We start from the raw sequence: 8,268 nt of genomic DNA, 5'->3' as shown, positions 1-8,268 counted from the left end.
GACTGTTATGTACCAAACCCTAAAGTGTATGCAAAGCCACATACATGAGGAAATTAAACGACTTTACCAGATACCTGTCTTTTGAGTGTTTTTCAGCAAGTTAGGCACCAAAACGATAAATAATATGGAAGTCACTCTTTATGGGAATCCAAAGCAAAATTACTGAAAATGTGTCTTTTTAGTGTTTTACTTAGAAAAACATTAGAACGGATGCAAACCAACCAATATGAAGAAATAGAATAATATTACTAAAAAGTTATATTTTGAGTGTTTTTGAGCTTGTTACCTACAGAAAATGCGAAAATAGTTGCAAAGCACTCTTGGGAAAGAAAAGGACATTACGAGAAACGTGTATAATGAGTGTTTTATAGTTTCACAAGAACCACAAGGCAAAACACGCAAAAACTCGTGTATATGGAGATGTTTCTTAGATACCAAAATGCTGAAATTCATGAATAACACTCTTAATTGAGAAAGAGAACAACCTTACCAAATGGGTGTATTTTGAATCTTTTTAACATTCTTACTTACCAAAACCCCAAATTGCATGCGAAACTAGCTTTATGTGTGAAAAAAAATATTACCAGAAAAGTGTCTTGAATTTTTTTGAGCGTGTTAGGCAATAAAGCACTAAAAAGCAGGGCAATCACATTACATGGGAATAAAACCAACTTTTACCAATAACTTGCCTTTAAGTGTTTTTAAGCTCCTTACATACGAAAACGCTAAAACGCATACAAAACAAGTATTTTGAGTCTTTTGTAAGATTGTTACGTAAAAAAAACGCCTAAATGAATCGGAAATATCCTATTATGGGAAAAATTAAAAGACATTACGAGAAACGTGTATTATGAGTGTTTTTTTATTTTCTTAGTATCAAAAGGGTAAAACGCATGAAAAACACTCTATATGGAGAAACAGAACAATACTGCCAAAAAAAACGTGCATTTTGAGTGTTATCACATTGTTAGTTACCAAAAAGCCAAAATTCATGCAAAGACCCATATCTAGATATATGAAACGACTTTAAAAACGTATGAAAATACCATATATTGAGAAACAGAATACACTAACCAAAAACGTGTATTTTGTGTGTGTTTTTTTTTTTTTTGAGTTTATTATGTACAAAATCGCCTGTCATCAAACAAATCACCTTGCATATGGAAATAAAAACGACATTACGAGAAACGTTTGTTGTGTGTGTGTTTTTTTTTTTTATTACTTTCTTATGTACCAAATCAGTACTTCAATAGTGCTCTGAAGAAAAAGAACAAACTTACCAAAAACAGGTATTTTTTTTACATTGATAATTACCAAAACGCCAACATGCATGTAAAGCAACCTATATGAAGAAACGAAACGAAATCACTAGAAACTTGTCTTTTGTTATTTTTTGGGCGTGTTAGGCACCAAATCAGTAAGTAACGAAATCACCCCATAGGGGAATACAAAACAACTTTACTAAAACGTGTCTTTAGAGTGTTTTTTTTAGGTTCTTACGAACTAAAATGTCAAAATACATGCAAACACCCTGTTAGGTAAGAAAGCACCAAAAACAGCCTATATGAGGAAACGAAAGGACATGACAAAAAATGTGTATTATGAGTTTTTTTTTTTTTTTTTTAGCTTAGGTACCGAAACACAAAAATGGAGAAAGAAAAAACATTACCAAAATCGTGTAATTTGAATGTTTTTCACATTGTCAGGTAGCAAAACACCATAATGCTTCATCGCTATACGAGAAAATTAAACAACAATATAAGAAATGTGTTTTTATGTGTTTTTCAGCGTGTTAGGCACGAAAACGCTAAATAGCATGGAAAGCACCTTATATAGAAATGCAAAATAATAAGCATGTCTTTTAAGTGTTTTAAACTTTTTACGTTCCAAAACGCTAAAACACGTGCAACAAACACGAATAATCTTACCAAACAGAAAAAAAAAAACTTACCAAAAACGTGTATTTTGAGTCTTTTTGAGTCTGTTACGTACATCATCTTAAAGATGCATGTAAAACACCCTGTATGAGGAAACGAAAGGACATTACGAGAAACGTGCATTATCAGAGTTTTGAGTCTCTTAGGTACCAAACACTAAACCACCTGAATGAAAATTAAATATATTCTATATCTCTTAATAGAGAAACAGAACATCACCAAAAACGTGTTTTTGAGTGTTTTTTTTTTTCCTTTTTATGTACCAAAACGTCAAAATACATACGAAGCATCCTATATGGGGAAATGGAAAGACGTTTGGAGAAACAAGTTTTATTTGTGTTTTTGAGCTTCCTAAGTAACCTTCCTAAGTACCAAAACGCTAAAAAGGATGAATAGCACCCTATATAGAGAAAAAGAACAACATTATCTAAAATCTTTATTTTGAGCGTTTTTCACATTATGTAGCAAAACATCTTAATGCGGGCAGATCCCTATATGAAGAAGTAAAACGATATTACAGGAAACGTGTCTTTTGAGTGTTTACTTGAGTGTTAGGAATCAAAATCCTAAAAAGCATTGAAAGAACCCTATTTGGCAATATAAAATAACATTACCAAGAAAGTGTCTTTAGAGTGTTTTTCACCTTCTTACATCCGAAATCGCTGAAAAGCATGCAAAACAACCTTTACGGAGAAACAAATTAACATTACCAAAAACTTGTATTTTGATTGTTTTTGTGCTTGTTAAGTATAAAAGTGCCAAATTACACGCAAAGCATCCTACATGGAAAAAAGAAAGGACATTACGAGAAAAGTGTATTATGAGAGATTTTGAGCTTTTTAGGTACCCAGACTCAAAAACACATGATTAGAACTTTATATGAAAAAATAACTCTACCGAAAACTTTTACTTAAACTTTTTTTTTATATTGTTAAGTACCAAAAGACAAAATGCATTGGAAGCCCCCTTTATCGGGAAACGAAACGACATTATCATCAACGTGTCTTTTGAGTGTTTTTCAACGTGTTAGACACCAAAACACTGAAAAGCATGGAAAGCGCTCCATAAAGGAATACAAAATAATATTACTAAAAACCGGTTTTAGAGGTTCTTATGTACAGAAACGCTAAAACTCAAGCAAAACACCCTTTATAGAGAAGCGAAATAAATATTTCGTTGTTAAATTACATTCAGGACAGTTAGGGAATATCCCTTACAGAAGAATAAGATCGCAGAAGAATGATCCTAAATGGATGACTGAGGTTAAAACATTACATAGGGCGAAAGAGAAGTATATATGAGATTAAAGACAGGGGAAGTGCCATAATATAATGAATTAGAAAAGTCAGGAGTTTAACAAGGAAAGCTAAAAATAGTTATGAATTAAAGGTAGCCAGCCAAGCGAAGATGGACCCCAAGGGATTTTATCATGCATATAAGACGAAGAATAGAGAAACAATAGTTCCTTAAAGACAGCAGAATGGGACCTGCTTAGTTGTTGAGAGGAGATTAGTAAAATTGTGAACGAGTATTTTTTAAATGTCTTTGCCCAGGAAAACTTGCAGGATTTGCCGAATAGTGACAAGATATTTAGAGTAGAAGAAAATGAGAAGCTGACAGATATTACCATAACTAAAGAGATAGTGGAACAGGAGATAGATAAGCTGAAAAGTTCATGTCACCAGGACCAGATGAAATATATTCCACAGTATTTAAGAATTGGAAAAAGGTTATAAGTAATCTGGATAATGTCATGGCCAAGCGGCAGGCGACAGAATGTTGTAATAAACGGCTCTAAATCCGAGTGGGGTCAAGTAATTAGTGGGGTGACAAAGGGATTATTAGTATTTGGGCCGATGTTGTTTGTAATATATGTCAATGACTTGGATAGTGGAATTAGTAGTGTTGTTAGTAAATTTGCGGATGACACGAGAGTATGTAGATTAATTAGGTCAGAATCGCATACCATCGCATTGCAGGCAGATTTGGATAGGATGAACGAATGGGCAGACAGATGGCAAATGCAGTTTAATATCAACAAATGCAAAGCACTTAGCGTAAGTAGAAGAAACCCACACAGTAGTTACACAATGAACAACCAAGTTCTGGTAGGTTCAGGGTTAGAAAAAGATTTGAAATTTAAAGTTAGCTCTGAACTCCGTCTAAGAAAGCAATGCAAAGAGGCCAGAAACAAAGCAAATAGTGTATTATGATTCATTTTCAGGATCTAAAAGTAAAATTCCCGAAGTAATATTAAAGTTACATTTAACGCTGGTCAGACTTCATCTAGACTACGCAGTCCTATTCTGGTCACCACATCACAGGAAGGATAAAGGTCTTTTAGAATCACTTCAAAGGAGAATGACTAAAAGGATACAGGGGATGAGGATTATTCCTTACGAAGCGAGATTCAAGCTGTTAAATTTACATTCTTTTAGAGAGACGTAGGTTAAGAGTGGATCTGATAGAAGTCTTTAAGTGGTATATGGGTAGGGGAACATAAGGAGAATTCTTAGAATCTGTAACCATGATAGAACAAGAAAAATAGAACATCAAGTTTTCAGGCTTGAGCCTGAAAATTGATGTTCAAAAAGGAAACAGGAAGGAATTGGTTTTCAAATACAGTAGTAGATGATTGGAACGGACTTAGTAATCAAGCTGTTAGTGCTGAGGCATTTGGCAACTGTAAGAGAAAATTACACATTTATAGATGGGGATGATAGTGGAAATACGTAGGCATACTTCATACAAGTACTGCCACGTGTAGGCCTGATGCCTTCTTGCATATTTACTTATTTCTTATGTTCTTATGTTCTTATTACCAAAAGCGTGTATTTTCAGTGTTTTTCAGCTATTCCGTGAAAAATAAAATGCCAAAATGCATGCAAAGCACCCTAAATGACGAAAAAAAGGGACATTACGAGAAACGTGCATTATAAGTGTTTAAGAGATTCTTAGATTCCAAAACCTTGAAACTCATGAATAACACTCTTAATTGAGAAACAGAACAATCTTACCAAATGCGTGTATTTTGAGTGTTTTTCACATTCTTGGTTACCAAAACCCCAAATTGCATACGAAACTAGCTTTATGTGGAGAGAAAAAAAAAGACATTTCCCGAAAAGTGTCTTTTGAGTGTTTTTGAGCATGTTAGGCACCAAAACAGTAAATAATATGGAAGTCACTCTATATGGGAATCCAAAACAAAATCACTTAACACTTGATATTTCAGTGTTTTACATAGAAACACGCTAAAACGGATGCAAACAAACCAATATGAAGAAATTGCCAAAAAGGTATATTTTAAGTGTTTTTGAGCCGGTTACCTACAAAAAAACGCGAAAATGGATGCAAAGCACTCTATATTGGGAAACAAAAGGACATTACGAGAAACCTATATAATGAGTGTTTTATAGTTTTACAACAACCACAAGGCAAAAGTTTCTTAGATACCAAAATGCTGAAACTCATGAATAACACTTTTGATTGAGATACAACAACCTTACCAAATGCGTGTATTTTGATTGTTTTTCACATTCTTAGTCACCAAAACACGAAATTGCATGCGAAACTAGGTTTATGTGTGGAAAAAATTATATTGCCAGAAAATGTCTTTTGAGTGTTTATGAGCGTGTTAGGCAATAAAGTACTTAAAAGAAAGGCAATCACATTACATGTGAATAAAACAAACTTTTACCAAGAACTTGCCGTTAAATATTTTTGAGCTCCTTACATACCAAAACGCTAAAACGAATGCAAAAAATCCTTTATGGAGAAACACAATAACATTAAAAAAAAAACATGTATTTTGAGTGTTTTTGATCATGTTACCTATAAAAACGCTTAAATACATGCAAAGAATCCTATGTTTGGGAAACGAAAGGACATTACGAGAAACGTGTATTATAAGTGTTTTTTTTAGTTACTTAAGTACCAAAAAGCTACAACCCACAAATAACACTCTTTATGAAGAAACAAAAAAAAAATAAATAAAAATAAAAATAAATAAATGAAATAAAAGGAAATAATTTTTTTTTTTTTTTTTTTTGTTATTCATCTTCATAGGTACCGAGATGCCAAAATTCTGTTAAAATTCAGGGAAATTATGTGGATAAAAGAACATTATCGTAAAAGTTAATTTTAGTTTTTTTTTCGGACTCTTATGTACCAAACCCTAAAGTGCATGCAAAGCCATCTATATGAGGAAATTAAACGACTTTACAAGAAAACTGTCTTTTGAGTGTTTTTCAGCATGTTAGGCACCAAACCGATAAATAATATGGAAGTCACTCAATATGGGAATCCAAAACAAAATTATTGAAAACGTGTCTTCTCAGTGTTTTACGTAAAAAAACGCTAAAACGGATGGATGCAAACAGACCGATATGAAGAAATAGAATATTACCAAAAAGGTATATTTTAAGTATTTTTGAGCTTGTAACCAACAAAAAAAAAACGCGAAAATGGATGCAAAGCACTCTATATTGGGAAATAAAAAGACATTACGAGAAACGTGTATAATCAGTATTTTATAGTTTCACAAGAACCACGATGCAAAAAACGCAAAAACTAGTGTATATGGAGAAGGTTCATAGATACCAAAATGCTGAAACTCCTGAATAACACTCTTAATTAAGAAACAGAATAACATTACTAAATGCGTGTATTTTGAGTGTTTTTTCACATTCTTAATTACTAGAACCCTAAATTACATGCAAAACTAACTTTATGTGGGAAAAAAAAATATTACCAGAAAAGTGTCTTTTGAGGGTTTTTGAGAGAGTTGGGCAATAAAGCACTAAAAAGGAGAGCAATCACATTACATGGGAATAAAACCAACTTTTATCAACAACTTGCCTTTAAGTGTTTTTTAACTCCTTATATACCAAAACGCTAAAAGACATGCAAAACACCCTTTATGGAGAAACAGATTAACATTACCAAAAACATGTATTTTGAGTGTTTTTGATCATGTTACCTCTAAAAACGCTTAAATACATGCAAAGAATCTTATGTTTGGGAAACGAAAGGACATTTCGAGAAACGTGTATTATGAGTGTTTTTAAGTTCTTTAAGTACCAAAAAGCTAAAACCCACAAATAACACTCTTTATAAAGAAAAAAAATTAAAGAAAAAATATGATTTTTTTTTATTCATCTTCATAGGTACCGAGATGCCAAAATTCTGCCAAAATTCAGGGAAATTATGTGAAAAAAGAACATTATGAAAAAAGTTTTTAGCTTTTTTTTCGGACTGTTATGTACCAAACCCTAAAGGCACCAAAACCATAAATAATATGGAAGTCACTCAATGTGAGAATCCATCACAAAATTACTGAAAAAGTGTCTTTTCAGTGTTTTACTTAGATAAACGCTAAAACGGATGCAAACCAACGAATATGGAGAAATAGAATATTACCAAAAAGGTATATTTTAAGTGTTTTTGAGCTTCTTACCTTCAAAAAACGCAAAAATGGATGGAAAGCACTCTATATTGGAATACAAAAGGACATTACGAGAAACGTGTATCATGAGTGTTTTATAGTTTCACAACAACCACAAGGCAAAAATAGCAAAAACTCGGTGTATATGGAGAAGTTTCTTAGATACCAAAATGCTCAAACTCAGAAATAACACTCTTAATTAAGAATACAGAACAACCTTACCAAATGCATGTATTTTGAGTGCTTTTCACATTCTTCGTTACCAAAACCAAAAGTTGCATCCGAAACTAGCTTTATGTGGGAAAAAAATTACAAGAAAAGTGTCTTTTGAGTGTTTTTGAGCGTGATAGGCACTAAAGCACTAAAAAGGAAGGCAATCACATTATATGGGATTAAAACCAACTTTTACCAAGAACATGCCTTTACGTGTTTTTGAGCTTCTTACATACCAAAACGCTAAAACGCATGCAAAACACCCTTTATGGAGAAACAGAATAACATTACCAGAAACATGTATTTTGAATATTTTTTATCATGTTACCTATAAAAACGCCTAAATACATGCAAAGAACCCTATGTTTGGAAAATAAAAGGACATTACGAAAATCGTGTATTATTAGTGTTTTTAAGTTCCTTAAGTACCAAAAAGCTAAAACCCACAAATAACTCTTTAAAGAGAGAAAAAAAAAAAATTTTTCTTTGTTATTCATCTTCATAGGTACCAAGATGCCAAAATTCTGGGAAAATTCAGGGCTATTATATGATAAAACAAAAATTATCAAAAAAGTTAATTTTAGTTTTTTTTTCGGACTGTTATGTACCAAACCCTAAAGTGCATCCATCCTATATGAGGAAATTAAACGACCTTACCAGAAATCTGTTTTTTGA

The sequence above is a fragment of the Scylla paramamosain genome, chromosome 20 (genome assembly GCF_035594125.1).
Source record: "Scylla paramamosain isolate STU-SP2022 chromosome 20, ASM3559412v1, whole genome shotgun sequence".
Classification (NCBI taxonomy): Eukaryota; Metazoa; Arthropoda; class Malacostraca; order Decapoda; family Portunidae; genus Scylla; species Scylla paramamosain.
Note: the sequence above shows the minus strand (reverse complement) of the source record.